A 15,109-nucleotide genomic window follows, 5' to 3' on the forward strand; every position below is an offset into this window, starting at 1 on the left:
TGGCAGCTGAAGAATGAGACGGCTCGTCACACTGCATCTGCAATCAGGAAGCAGAAAGAGATGGACACTGGTCCTCAGCTCACTTACTACTTTTTATTCTTTCTGGGACTTCAGTCTATGGAATGATGTGGCCTGAATTCAGGGTGGATCTTCTCTCCTCAGTTACGCTTCACTGGAAATTCCCTCACAGATATATCAGATATATCCTCAGCTCTCTCTCTCTCTCTCTCTCTCTCTCTCTCTCTCTCTCTCTCTCTCTCTCTCTCTCTCCCTCCCTCCCCCCTCTCTCTTCCATCCAGTTAGCAATTAAATCGACCAACACAATCTGAAAGTCAAATACAAGTTCAGTGTCTTTTTGTGAGAACCCTAACCCTGAAATCAGACGGCTAAAGCAGTGAGTCTCTGACTTCCCTCTGTCCCTCTGACATCAGCCAGAGAGCCATTCTCCGATTGTCATTACCATTTGACTAAGTAGTGTGCAATTGCATAACGAACCCTAAAGCTCATTGGCTTTGAGAGCTAAATATATATACAGGGACTTAAAGCAGAGATGTGACTCGGTTTGCTCAATGACACACAGCAAAGTAAACTTTGTGGTTGGGATCCCAAAACTTGAACTTGATAACTCCTGCTGATCTGTCTTTAAGTGCAGAGGCTGAAGTGGGAGTGGGGGTGGGGTGGGGTGGTAGGTTCTCTTCCGCTGCCCCCCCTCAGTTCATTGTACTTTCAGTGTTATTTAAAGAAAAATAAAGCGCACGCATATGAGATTAGTCTGACAGCAAGCCAAATGAAAGTAGGCCCAGTGAACGAACTGAGGCCTGCTGAGATACCGCCTGGACCCAGTCTCAACCCAAGGCTCTGTGATTCCCCTCCGAACCCTCGATGTCCCAGCATCACCAGCCTGTGAATGGATAACGTACTTGGATGTTTTATTCCAAATACTCCTTGGTTTCTTTCCACACACTTAGAGCAAGACGTGGGCCCCTCTGATAAAGCCAAGTAGACTGGAGAAGTCAGGAGACCAGTCCGATCGCAGATGGCATCCTGGATGTTATCCCCTCAGACAGGGTTTCTCTGTATTGTTTGTTTTGGAGGCTCTCCTGGAACTCACTCTGTAGACCAGGCTGGCCTCGAACTCACAGAGATCCGCCTGCCTCTGCCTCCCGAGTGCTGGGATTAAAGGCGTGCACCACCACTGCCCAGCTGTTATTCCCTCTTTGATAGTCTTTGACTTCCTTTTGGGGGGAGGGGAGACTTCACACCTCACTTCCCTGCTTCACTTTCCCTCCTCTGCAGTGCTCATATATTATTTATATAAACCCGAGGAGACCATCACATACATACCTTGATAGTCTCTTTTGCCTGCTGTCTGATAGAACAGAAGCCCTACCCTGACAATGTGTGATCTGATGTTGGATGCATTGCTGTTCTCTGAGAGTCTTCAACAGAAACATGTGCCTCCTTTCCTGCTGGAGTCATGATCAGAAGTCAGACCACAGGAACAATTCCTGAAAGCAAATCCCTGTCTAGCCAGAAGTCAGGGCCAAGGTGGAGCAAGGATTAAACATAAACAGAACACTCTCTGAACCCAGCTCTGTTCTATGTTCCCTTTGGAAACTCAGAATCAGAGAGCTCAAAACAAAAGACAAAAACAAACAAACAAAAAAACACAACTCTTCCCTAAAGTTTGCTATAAACATAAAAGTAGAGCCAGGAGAGTATCAGGGCTTTGCCTCTGCAGCTGCAGTGGAGAAGCTGACTCCTGGCTCGCTGCCACACCCACACACCTGGCAACAAGCTAGTGATAGGGAGGATGGTTCCCGGTAATTACCCAGGGCTGGTCGGGTTAAGGGACTTGCCTGGACTACAAATGAGGTGGCCGGAGCTCCTCCAAGACCCCAACCCAGCGAGCCCAGCTTCAGGTGAGATTGGGTCTCTGGCTGGGACCACCCGCCCATCACCCATCCCCCTCCATCTTCGGGGCCGCTCCCGGCTTCCAGAAGAGCCGCCCACACAGGAAAGAGATCAGCTCCTCCAAGACCCCAACCCAGCGAGCCCAGCTTCAGGTGAGATTGGGTCTCTGGCTGGGACCACCCGCCCACCACCCATCCCCTCCATCTTCGGGGCCGCTCCCGGCTTCCAGAAGAGCCGCCCACACAGGAAAGAGATCAGCTCCTCCAAGACCCCAACCCAGCGAGCCCAGCTTCAGGTGAGATTGGGTCCCCGGCTGGGACCACCCGCCCATCACCCATCCCCTCCATCTTCGGGGCCGCTCCTGGCTTCCAGAAGAGCCGCCCACACAGGAAAGAGATCAGCTCCTCCAAGACCCCAACCCAGCGAGCCCAGCTTCAGGTGAGATTGGGTCTCTGGCTGGGACCACCCGCCCACCACCCATCCCCCTCCATCTTCGGGGCCGCTCCCGGCTTCCAGAAGAGCCGCCCACACAGGAAAGAGATCAGCTCCTCCAAGACCCCAACCCAGCGAGCCCAGCTTCAGGTGAGATTGGGTCTCTGGCTGGGACCACCCGCCCATCACCCATCCCCCTCCATCTTCGGGGCCGCTCCCGGCTTCCAGAAGAGCCGCCCACACAGGAAAGAGATCAGCTCCTCCAAGACCCCAACCCAGCGAGCCCAGCTTCAGAAGAGCCACCCACACAGGAAAGAGATCAGCCCCTCCAAGACCCCAACCCCAGCGAGGCCAGCTTCAGCTTCAGCTGCAGTAAAGAAGGAGACCAGTGGAGACAGAAAGCCCCCACCAGCACCCACTGGAAGAAGAGATGGGAAGAAGACAGAATAAGAGATCACTCAGCAATAGAAACACCAACACGACCCCACCAGAATCCAGGGATCCAACACCAGCAAGACCTGAAAAGCACTACATAGATGAAGAAGAGGAGACAGACCTTAAAAATTATTTCATGAAGATGATGGAGAGCCTCAAGGAAGAAATGAGGAAATCCCTTAAAGAAATAGAAGAAAAAACAAACAAAAAAATCCATGAAATGGGGGAAAAATTCAAGAAATAAACAAATCTCTCAAAGAATCTAAAGAGCACCAAGAAAAAACAACCAAGAAAATTAAGGAAACAGCTCAAACAGTTGAAGGATTGAAAGCTGAAATAGAAACGATAAAGAAAACACAGAATGAAGGGATGCTGGAAATAGAAAAGCTCGGTAAACGGTCTGGAATCACAGATGCAAGCATCACCAATAGAATACAAGAGATAGAAGAGAGAATCTCAGGTGTTGAAGACTCATTAGAGGACATAGCATCGTCAACCAAAGAAAATCTCAAAACCAACAAATCCTTAACACAAAATATCCAGGAAATATGGGACACCGTGAAGAAGCCAAACCTGAGAATAATAGGTATAGAAGAAGGTGAAGAACTTCAACTTAAAGGTACAGAAAACATATTCAACAAAATCATAGAAGAAAACTTCCCTAACCTAAAGAAAGATATGCCTATGAAAGTACAAGAATCTTACAGAACACCAAATAGGCTTGACCAGAAGAAGAAGTCACCTCGCCATATAATAATCAAAACATCAAACCTACAGAGCAAAGAGAAAATATTAAGAGCAGCTAAAGAAAAAGGCCAAGTAACATACAAAGGCAGACCTATCCGAATTACACCTGACTTCTCAATGGAAACGATGAAAGCCAGAAGATCCTGGTCAGATGTCCTACAAACGCTAAGGGAACAAGGATGCCAGCCCAGACTACTATATCCAGCAAAGCTCTCAATTACCATAGATGGAGAAAACAAAATATTCCATGACAAAGCCAGATTTAAACAATACGTATCCATGAATCCAGCTCTACAGAAAATGCTAGAAGGAAAACCTAGAGCCAAGGAAGATAACTACATTCACAAAGACACAGGCAATATAGAATCATACTTTACAAAACACTAAAAGAAAAAGGGAGGAGAAACTACACAAAATAACTTCACTAACAATAAATCAAGCGCAAACAAGGATCACCAATCAATGGTCATTAATATCCCTCAATGTCAATGGCCTCAACTTACCTATAAAAAGACACAGACTAGCAGAATGGATACGAAGACAGAACCCTTCCTTCTGCTGCATACAAGAAACACATCTCAACACCAAAGACAGACGTTATCTCAGAGTAAAGGGCTGGGAAAAGATCTTCCAATCAAACGGCCCCAAGAAACAAGCGGGCGTAGCAATCCTAATATCTAACAAATTAGACTTCAAATTAAAATCAATCAAAAGAGATGAAGAAGGGCACTTCATATTCATCAAAGGAAAAATACATCAAGACGAAGTCTCGATTTTAAATATCTACGCCCCAAATACAAAGGCACCTACATTCGTGAAAGAAACATTACTAAAGCTCAAAATGCACATAAAATCTCACACACTAATAGTAGGAGACTTCAACACTCCGCTCTCACCGCTAGATAGGACCTCCAGACAGAAACTTAACAAAGAAACAAAAGAATTAATAGAAGTTATGACCCAACTGGGTTTAACAGACATCTATAGAACATTCCACCCAAATACAAAGGGATATACCTTCTTCTCGGCACCACATGGAACCTTCTCTAAAATTGATCACATAATAGGAAACATAGCAAATCTCCACAGATACAAAAAAATTGGAATAACCCCCTGCATCTTATCAGACCACCATGCATTAACATTAGAATTCAACAATAACACAAATCGCAGAAACCCTACAAACTCATGGAGATTGAACAATGCACAATTGCACCATCCCTGGGTAAAGGAACAAATAAAAAAAGAAATTAAAGACTTCCTCGATTTCAATGAGAATGAAGACACAACATACACAAACTTATGGGACACTTTGAAAGCAGTGCTGAGAGGAAAGTTTATAGCACTAAGTGCCCACATGAAAAAACTGGAGAACAGTCATACTAGAGAATTAATAGCACAGCTGAATGTTCTAGAACAAAAAGAAGCAAACTCCCCCAGGAGGAGCAGACGCCAGGAAATAATCAAATTGAGGGCTGAAATCAATCAAGTAGAAACCAGGAAAACATTGAGAAGAATCAATGAAACAAAGAGTTGGTTCTTTGAGAAAATCAACAAAATAGACAAACCTCTGTCCAAACTAACCAAAAGACAGAGAGAGAACATGCTAATTAACAAAATCAGGGATGAGAAAGGGGACATAACAACGGACTCTGAGGAAATCAAGAGAATCATCAGGGCATACTTTGAAAATCTGTACTCCACAAAATTTGAAAATTTAAAGGAAATGGACAATTTCCTGGATAGATATCACTTGCCAAAACTAAATCAAGAACAGATAAATAATCTAAACAGACCTATAACCCCTAATGAAATAGAAGCAGTCATCAAAAGTCTCCCAAACAAAAAAAGCCCAGGCCCAGATGGCTTCAGTGCAGAATTCTACCAGAAATTCAAAGAAGAGCTCATTCCAATACTCGTCAAAGTATTCCACACTATAGAAGCAGGAGGCTCACTGCCAAACTCTTTCTATGAGGCTACAATTACCTTGATACCCAAGCCACACAAAGACACAACTAAGAAAGAGAACTATAGACCAATTTCCCTCATGAACATTGATGCAAAAATACTCAATAAAATACTTGCAAACCGGATTCAAGAACACATCAGAAAAATCATCCACCATGATCAAGTAGGCTTCATTCCAGGAATGCAGGGATGGTTCAACATTAGAAAATCTATCAATGTAATCCACCATATTAACAATCTGCGAAAGAAAAACCACATGATTATCTCACTAGATGCTGAAAAAGCCTTTGACAAAATCCAGCACCCCTTCATGATAAAGGTCCTAGAGAGATCAGGGATAACAGGAACGTACCTGAACATAATAAAAGCAATATACAGTAAACCAACAGCTAACATCAAACTAAATGGAGAGAAACTCAAAGCAATTCCTCTAAAATCAGGAACAAGACAAGGCTGTCCACTCTCTCCATATCTCTTCAATATTGTACTTGAAGTTCTAGCTACAGCAATAAGACAACAAAAGGAGATAAAGGGGATACAAATAGGAAAAGAAGAAGTCAAGCTTTCATTATTTGCAGATGATATGATAGTTTACATATGTGACCCAAAAACTCCGCAAGGTTACTCCTAGAGCTGATAAACAGCTTCAGCAAAGTGGCAGGATACAAGGTAAACTCAAAAAATCAGTGGCCCTATTATATACAGATGATGAAGTGACTGAGAAAGAAATCAGAGAAACATCACCTTTTACAATAGCCAAAAACAGCATCAAATATCTGGGGATAATGTTAACCAAGGAAGTGAAAGACCTGTATATCAAAAACTTTGTGTCTTTGAAGAAAGAAATCAAAGAAGATACCAGAAAATGGAAAGATCTCCCATGCTCTTGGATTGGTAGGATCAACATAATAAAAATGGCAATCTTGCCAAAAGCAGTCTATAGATTCAATGCAATCCCTATCAAAATTCCATCACAATTCTTCAAGGACCTGGAAAGATCATTAATCAACTTTATATGGAAAAACAAAAGGCCCAGGATAGCCAAAACATCCCTATACAATAAAGGAACTTCAGGAGGCATCACCATACCTGATTTCAAGCTCTATTATAGAGCTATAGTCCTGAAAACAGCTTGGTATTGGCACAAAAATAGGCAGGTAGACCAATGGAACCGAATCAAAAGCCCTAATTTTAACCCACACACCTATGAACACCTGATTTTTGACAAAGAAGCTAAAACTGTACAGTGGAAAAAAGAAAGCATCTTCAACAAATGGTGCTGGCATAACTGGGTAATGGTATGCAGAAGACTGCAGATAGATCCATGTTTATCGCCTTGTACAAAACTTAAGTCCAAATGGATCAAAGATCTCAACATACATCCAGCCACACTGAAACTTTTAGAAGAGAAAGTGGGAGATACTCTTCAACGAGTTGGTACAGGAGACCACTTCCTAAACATAACACCAGTGGCACAGGCACTGAGATCAACAATTAACAAATGGGACCTTCTGAAACTAAAAAGCTTTTGTAAGGCAAAGGACACAATCAAAAAGACAAAAAGGCAGGCCACAGAATGGGAAAAGATATTCACTAACCCTACATCTGACAGAGGGCTAATCTCCAAAATTTACAAAGAACTCAAGAAACAAGTCTCCAAAACACCAAAGGATCCACTTGAAAGGTGGGGTACAGAGCTAAATAGAGAATTCTCAGTAGAGGAGGTTAAAATGGCCAAGAGACACTTAAGAAAGTGCTCAACATCCTTAGCCATCAGGGAAATGCAAATCAAAACAACTCTGAGATACCATCTTACTCCTGTCAGAATGGCTAGAATCAAAAACACCGAAGACAATTTATGCTGGAGAGGATGTGGAGAGAGAGGATCACTCCTCCATTGCTGGTGGGAATGCTGACTCATACAGCCTCTTTGGAAATCAGTATGGAGATTCCTCAGGAAAATGGGAATTAATCTACCACTAGACCCAGCAATTCCACTCTTAGGCATTTATCCAAATGAGGCAGGTTCATACAACAAGGGCATCTGCTCCACTATGTTCATAGCAGCATTGTTTGTAATAGCCAGAACCTGGAAGCAACCTAGATGCCCCTCAACTGAAGAGTGGATAGAGAAAATGTGGTACATTTACACAATGGAGTATTACTCAGCAGAAAAAAACAATGGAATCTTGAAATTCGCAGGGAAATGGATAGCACTGGAAGAAACCATCCTGAGTGAGGTAACCCAGTCGCAAAAAGACAAACATGGTATGTACTCACTCATATATGGATTTTAAATATGGATCAGGATAGTGCCAGTCTGCACTTCCACAGATAGAGAGTCTGGGAAACAGGAAAGAACCTAAAAGATATGCATATATGCATAGTACCCAAGAGGAGAGGATGGGGACAAGATCCTCTGAATGGATGGGGAACAGGGCGAGGGGGGTAGTGGGACCTGGGAAGAGTAGAGGGGGTAAAGAGGAAGGGAGTTGGTCATGGGGGAACAGGAAGTTGAGGGGGTGGGGGTAAAATAGGGGGAAGAGGGAATCATAGGATCGAAGACAGATCAGGCACCAGAGTGACCTCGAGTGATCTAAAGGTATAACATCAATTGGCAAGCTAGGCAATAGTGGAAGGACCACCTCGAATGCCCATTCCTGATAATGAACTTGATGTCTATAACTATCCGGGAGCCTTCATCCTGGGACTGATGGAAGCAGAGGCAAACACACAACTAAGCACTGAACTGAACCCAAGGAACCCAGTGACAGAGAGAGAGGAGTGATGAGCAAATTGGCAAGGAATGGGCTGGCAAAACCAGCAGAGACGGCTGATCTGAAAAGGGGAGTGCTCTTGGACCCCAGACCGACAGTGGGGAGGCCAGAATGGGACTGATCTGGACCCCCCAAATGTGAGTGTCAGTGAGAAGGCCTGGGCAACCTATGGGGCTCTGAGCTGTGGATCAGTGTCTATCCCTGGTATATAATCTGTCTTCATGTGCCTATGGCACAAAGAGAGATGTTCTCTCAGCCTGGACTCTTAGGGGAGTGCCTTGACCCTACCAAGAGTGAAATGATAGACTCTAGACATCCCCTATGTGGAGGGACTTGGCAATAGGGTGGGAGGGAGGGTGGAAGGGGAGTGCGGGAGGAGGGGAGGGAGAGGGAACTGGGATTGACATGTGAAACAAGCTATTTAAAATTAAAATAAAAAATGATTAAAAAAAAAAAAATGAGGTGGCCGGAGTCTCCCTCAGGAGCTATGTCGTGCTCAGAACAATCCTGCTCCAGGAATGAATGTGCTGGGTTGCTGCTTGCACAGTGCAAGAGTAATAAGGTTTCCAAGTGGGTCAGCAACCAGCCAGAATCCCAGGCACACAAAGAAAAATGAAAACAGAAAGAGCACACAGGTAGCCAGCTCTAACACCTGGAAAGAGCAGAATTAAGTCTTTCCTGATTTCTGATCATTAGGCAACCAGGAAAGAGCATAGCCCTCCGCATCTGGATCAATGTGATAGAAAATCTCCTAGTGACACTAGAATGCCCAAAGTCCCTGATCACTCTGTGATATCTGGGGGCTAGGAGCTTCTAGCCACATGAGACATCTGGTTACATCATAATCTAATTCTTCTGACCACACATGGAGGTTCTAAGATGCAGGTAAGCCCTAAAATTGAGGCTCTGGGAACTGCTGACAGTTCCATGTTGGCAACATAAGCTCTTCAGCCTGTAGGAAATCCTCCTCAGATCACTGTCACACACCTGTCCCACTACAGCCAAACTCCAGCTGTAGTCAAAGGTCACCGGCTTTTCCCATCCATCTCACCATTTGCCAGAAGTGATCATTAGCATTCAACAATGAGAACCAAAGTCTCGAGTATCCCAGAGGGTTGCATTCATGCTGTCTGCTTTCCCAATAAAAGGAACATGGAAACACAGCTTTAACCATGATCCCATGATCCCATGGCTGCCTTGTCATCCCCTCCCCACCTCAGGAAAGGACCACGAGGAACTTGGGTTCTACAGTCTATTTGCACTGACCGTCTGGGTGATCTCAGCCCTTTACCTGACTTCTCTGAATGTTAATATTGCTTCTTTGTAAATGGAGGGGATAATAGTTCTTCTTTTATGGTTTCCTAGGGAGTCTTAAATGAAATAACAGATATAAAGTTTGGCCCACAGACTGGCCCCATCACTGTGAGTCATTAAGTTAAGTAGTTTGCCCCAGCTTCTTAGGCTGCCATGGACTCTACACTGGCATGGGATTGGCAACTTGGGCCTTTGGGAGTTTAACACGTCTGGAGAGCAGGGCCGGGTAGATCCAGAGCTAGAGGAAGTGGAAGGACTCCAGATAGCAGTCTAAATGTGGCGATTCTGGTTTGTCTTCTCAGGTGCACCCTGTTATCATAGCCACAAAAATAAGCACATCTGCCTAAGAGAGAGTAAGGCTTGACTTTGACAGTTTCACCATTATCATCCCCTGTGACTGCCTCCCAGGAACATTTTACACTTAAAAGACTCCCAGGTTGCTCCCTCCGTGACAACTGGCCCACCCCCAGCCAACAGCAGAGGCAATTCTAAATTCAGCATTCCTTCACCGCCCCCCAGGCATGTAAACACATCTTTGTTCCCAGCTGGCATTTAATAACTGCACTTTATAGTGAAACAAAAGCTGCAATCAGAGTCCAACAATGGAGGCTGCAGTCAGTGCTGAACAATACCTCGAATTCCCTTGGTGATCTCTCCCATCCGCAGCTGTGAGAACCAGAAGTTCAATCGTGAATTCCATTCGCCATTATTCACCCAGCCCCACTGTGGCTCCTTTGAATCATGGCTTTCCTGCCTCCTCAGCGGGGCTTTCGAGGGTCTGAGATGGCATGCCAAGCCTGAGCCAGGGCCAAGAGCAGGTGTACCCGCAGGAGCTGGCTCTGAGAAGTCTGTACAGTGGTCATATGACACAGCCCTGAGCAGGGGCAGCCATCCCTGCACCATTCATGCAAGACTTACTCCAGATGAAAGAGGACTAAATACTGAGGACACTGTGGTCTCACACTCCACAGCATGTCCAGCTACTGGCTGCCGTACCCAGGTCCTGCAACTTTGGAGAAGAGAGGTCAGTGAGACCGCTCCAGCCAGTGTCAAGGTCTCTACCACACCATTGAGTCACTGGGGCCTATTAGCATGATTTGGACTGAATCCCTGGCCCCTTTTTTGTTTTGTCTAGCTGAGGTTTTGTGTAGCTGAGGTGGACCTCAATTTTCCTAGGTAGGCAAGGATGATTGTGACTTTCTGGTCCTCTTGTTTCCATTTCCTAAGTGCTGGGACTATAGGCCTGTGCCACCACACCTGGCTTATGTAGTAATGGAGATTGAACCCAGGACTTCAGGCATGCTGGGCAAACTGAGCTCTCTCTCCTCTCTCTCTCTCTCTCTCTCTCTCTCTGTCATTTAACTTTATTTTATGTGCATTGGTGTTAAGGTGTCAGATCCCCTGGAACTGGAGTTACAGAGAGTTGTGAAGCACCATGTAGGTGCTGGGAATTGAACCCAGGTTCTCTGGAGGAGCAGCTAGTACTCTTAACCATTGAACCATCTCTCCAGCCCAAGCCACATCTCTTAGCAATGTTATCTTTCCTTCTTTCTCTTTAAACTTGTTTGAGTTATAACTAAAGTCTCAAATTATTAAATATAAACCTCAATGAACTGTATCTACCACCCAAGATACACTTCCAGTATCCTACAAGACTCCTAGGACAGCTGGAGATATCTATTCTTTTGGCTTCTGTCATCATAGACTGCTTGGTTTTGCCTGCTCTTTGAACTTCACAGAATGGTTTTAACACAGTATGTTATGTAGTCTTTGATGGCCTGAAATATTTTGCTCAATGTTGTTTCTATGAAACAAAAATGTCGTTGTGTATCACATTGCTGTGTGCTATTGCACTTTGTGAATGGCATATAAGAGACTGTGCTACTGTGGGACATTTGAGGTTCCAGTTTGAGACTGTGGTGATTAAAGTTGCCTTGAACCTTCTTGTGCACCTCTTTTGGGGACATTTGTACTCTTAACCCCTGGAGGTTAAGATGGTCATCCAGTGGCAGTACCATTATTATCTTGAGAAATGTAAGAATCTGATGTTAGAATCTAGCTCCTGCTTGAATCAGCTGTGCTCCTAGGATATTGTCTGTGAACCGGATCAGACTTGCCTGTTGGTACCACTATTTCACCTGGGAAGTGAGTCTACAGCAAAGGGGTGCCACATCCTGTCCCCCACCCCCTTTCTACCTCCTGCCCGGAATCTGAGAGCCTGGCTGCGGCCTCCTGCTGTGACCATCCCCCCATCCTCAAAAGGGATAAGAAGAGACTTCACTCTCCACCTGTGGCTCTGATTTTCTCCAGAGACCTCGCCACACTGTCTCCTGCTGGGTGATGGATGCTAGGACCTCAGAGCCCCTGCCAAGGTTACCTCTCTATGTGTCCATGAAGCTAATTAATAACTCTTCTATTAAATTCTTTAGTACCCAGTAATCTGTCTCAGTGTCCTCTTGAAGTCACATCCAAAACCCGACAAGAAACAGCAACACTGCTCTCAGAGGGCTTCCCCAACTTCCTTCCCACCAGCAACGAACGAGCTTCAGAGTTGCTGTTTCTCCACAACCTCACACCCTTTACTACCATTGACCTTTCTCTTTTAGGCCTTCTAGTGGGTACATAACAGACTCTTATCACGGTCTCATCGATCAATTTTTTTTTTTCATTTTTCAAGATACGGTTTCTCGTTTCTTTGTGTAACAGCTCTAGCTGTCCTGGAACTCGCTCTGTAGACCAGGATGACTTTGAACTCACAGATAATCCGCCTATGCCTGCCTTCCTAGAGCTGGGATTAAAGGCATGCTCCATCACAGTCTGGCCTTTTTTGGTTTTGGTTTTGGTCTTGTTGATTTTAGAATATCTCTACATAATCACATACAGCCTGGGCTGGGACTTTAGGATCTTATCGGCCTTGGTTTGTAGATTAAAAAAACTGAAGGTAAGAAAAAGAAAGAACCAAAGACCAGCACAGGGCTCCCTACTCCTGAGCATAGGTTTCTGCCTATGATGTGTGTCAGCTTTCTGGTCAGGTCTGGCTGAGCAAAGCTGTATGATTTTGATGTGTCAGCGGCACCGGGGAAGGGGCTGAGCGAGCTGGAGGAAGTGGTGAAGCTCCTGGGCTGGCTCTGGGGGCTCGCACAGGCGTATTCCTGAGCACCATGGCCAGAGGGCAGAGAAAGCGCTCAGGCGTTAGCACCTGGAGAGGCCAGGAGGGCAGTTGCTGGCACCGTACGCTTTGCCCAGCTGAGCCAATCTCCTTGTGCGTTCTCACTGCAGTCCCAACACCTTTGAGTCAGCAAACAGAAGGTCTGGTCACCTCTGATTCCTTCCTGCCTCTCTGCCCCACAGTCAGTTAGTACTGAGTATTGGCAGGGCTGACTTTTTGTTTCGTTTTAATTTTGCTTTTTATTTTATGTGTATGTGTTTGCCTGCTTGTATGTATGTGCACCATGTTTGTGCCTGGTGCCCTGAAGGGCAGAAGATAGTGCTGGATCCCAGGAACTGCAGTGACAGCTGTTGTGGGTCACCATGTGCGTGCTGGGAATGGATCCCAGGTCATTTCCAAGAGTGCTCCTTTCCAAGTGCGCCTAACTGACTCTTAGCCATTAGGTAAATCTATCCACCCCCTCTATCTCAGTCTTCCTCGCCCGAGCTGGGCCTTGCCGTCTGTGCCTGAACCCCATATCAGCCTCCTTTTAGAACCAACTTACATGTGCAAACTCAATAGCTCTGTTCTGTTTAAAAGTGTTTCATGGCTCCCAGGAGAAGCTCTAAGCCAGTGGCTGTCAACCTGTAGGTCGCGACTCCTTTGGGGGGATTAAAAGACCCTTTCACAGAAGTCTCCTGTGAAGTGCTTATGTTACGATTCACAGAAGTAGCAAAATTGCAGTTAGGAAGTCGCAAGGCAAACAATTTTATGGTTGGGGTCACCACAGCACGGGGAACTGTGAAACACCAGGAAGGTTGAGAGCCACTGCGAGCAAGGTCAGCACAACTGTCTTTTGCTGTCTGAGTCAGCATAGGCTTTGCTACCGCCTGATAAATGGTCCCCGGCTGAGTCTGCACAAGGCCCCTGGGTCTGAAATCAGCTCTGCTGAGTACAGTTGATGTGCAGTAAACCACACGTGTATAAGAGTAAACACAGCACAGTTCATTCTAAAAATACACCTTTGAAAGCATCACCACAGTCAAAAAAGTGAGCACATCTGACTATCCAAAGTGTAAAACTGCTTCTCTTCTAACCCTTTACCATTTCCCTTCCTGCTCTCCAGGAGCTGCCACTACCAGTATTGATGCTTTTAGATTTTCTATAAGTGGAATCATACAGTATGTTCTCTTTTGTGTGGGGTTTCTTTTGCTCACCTGTGAGATGTAACTACATACAATGAATCAGTAGGTTTTATTGCTGAATATCATCCAGGTGTATGGATGTGCCACAGTTTGTTTATCCATTTACCTGCTGGGAGACTCTTGGGTTGTTTCCCCTCCTGATCCTATTTTTTTATGTTGCTTCCTCTACCCAGAATGGCTTTCCCCTCCAGCCCTATCCCACCCTAACCTCAGACAAATAAAATCTCTTTGCCCTGAGGGACAAATATTAAGATCTCAGTAAAAGCTCCTCTCCTCAGAGGAATCCTTCTGAGCTTTCTGGGGAAAGGGGCCATCTCCCCTCTGCATGCATCCCCCATTCCACATCCATTGTATTCAGTATTACTGACTTCAGCCTAGAGCCAAGAGACCAGATTTTCTCATTAGCAGGGCCTTGTCTCAACTGTCTGACTAAGACTCTGCCCAAGAAAGCCAGGCATGGTAGAATAAGATCTTAATCCCAGCATTCAGGAGCAAAGGCAGGCGGACTTCTAAGTTCAAGGTCGGCCTGGTCTACAGAGCAAGATCCGAGACAGCTAAGGCTACACAGAGAAACCTTGTCTTGGAAGAAACACAAACAAACCAAAAACTCTGCCCAAATGCAGGGTCCCAGGTACTGGGATAAGAGAAGATTGGTAGCCTGTTTATGAGAGGCAGGTCTGCTATTAGGCTGTGGGCAAGTCTTGGGGCAGATCTGGCTTTGGGGTGAGTTGGAGACAAGCTCCAGGCCTAAAAGGGACTAGAGAACATAAAGGTCAACATGACAGGACATTCATGGGACACACTGGAAGAAGCATTGGTACTACGCAGGGTCCCCTTCTGGTACTGCCCCAGGTGACTTCCAAACCCTCACTTGAAGCTTCAGACATTGAGCTCCATAGCCCTGTGGATCCTGGGAGAACAGATCCTCCAGATGGATCAGTAAGTCCAGCAATAAAGGACTAAGAACTAGAGTCCAGTATCCTGTAGTCCATCTTAGGTAGTACCACGTGGTCCTCATCCTTCCATTGACACGGGTTCTCAGCAGAGCTTTGGACCTGTCCAAAAGGCTGCTCAGAGGATTCTATTTCAAAATTCATTGCAGAATTTCTTTTATTCTTCTCTTGTTCTTCAATGAGTCCATAAGGCCATCAATATAGTTTTAAACCCAG

The sequence above is a fragment of the Mesocricetus auratus genome, unplaced genomic scaffold, assembly GCF_017639785.1.
Source record: "Mesocricetus auratus isolate SY011 unplaced genomic scaffold, BCM_Maur_2.0 Super-Scaffold_4256, whole genome shotgun sequence".
Taxonomy (NCBI): domain Eukaryota; kingdom Metazoa; phylum Chordata; class Mammalia; order Rodentia; family Cricetidae; genus Mesocricetus; species Mesocricetus auratus.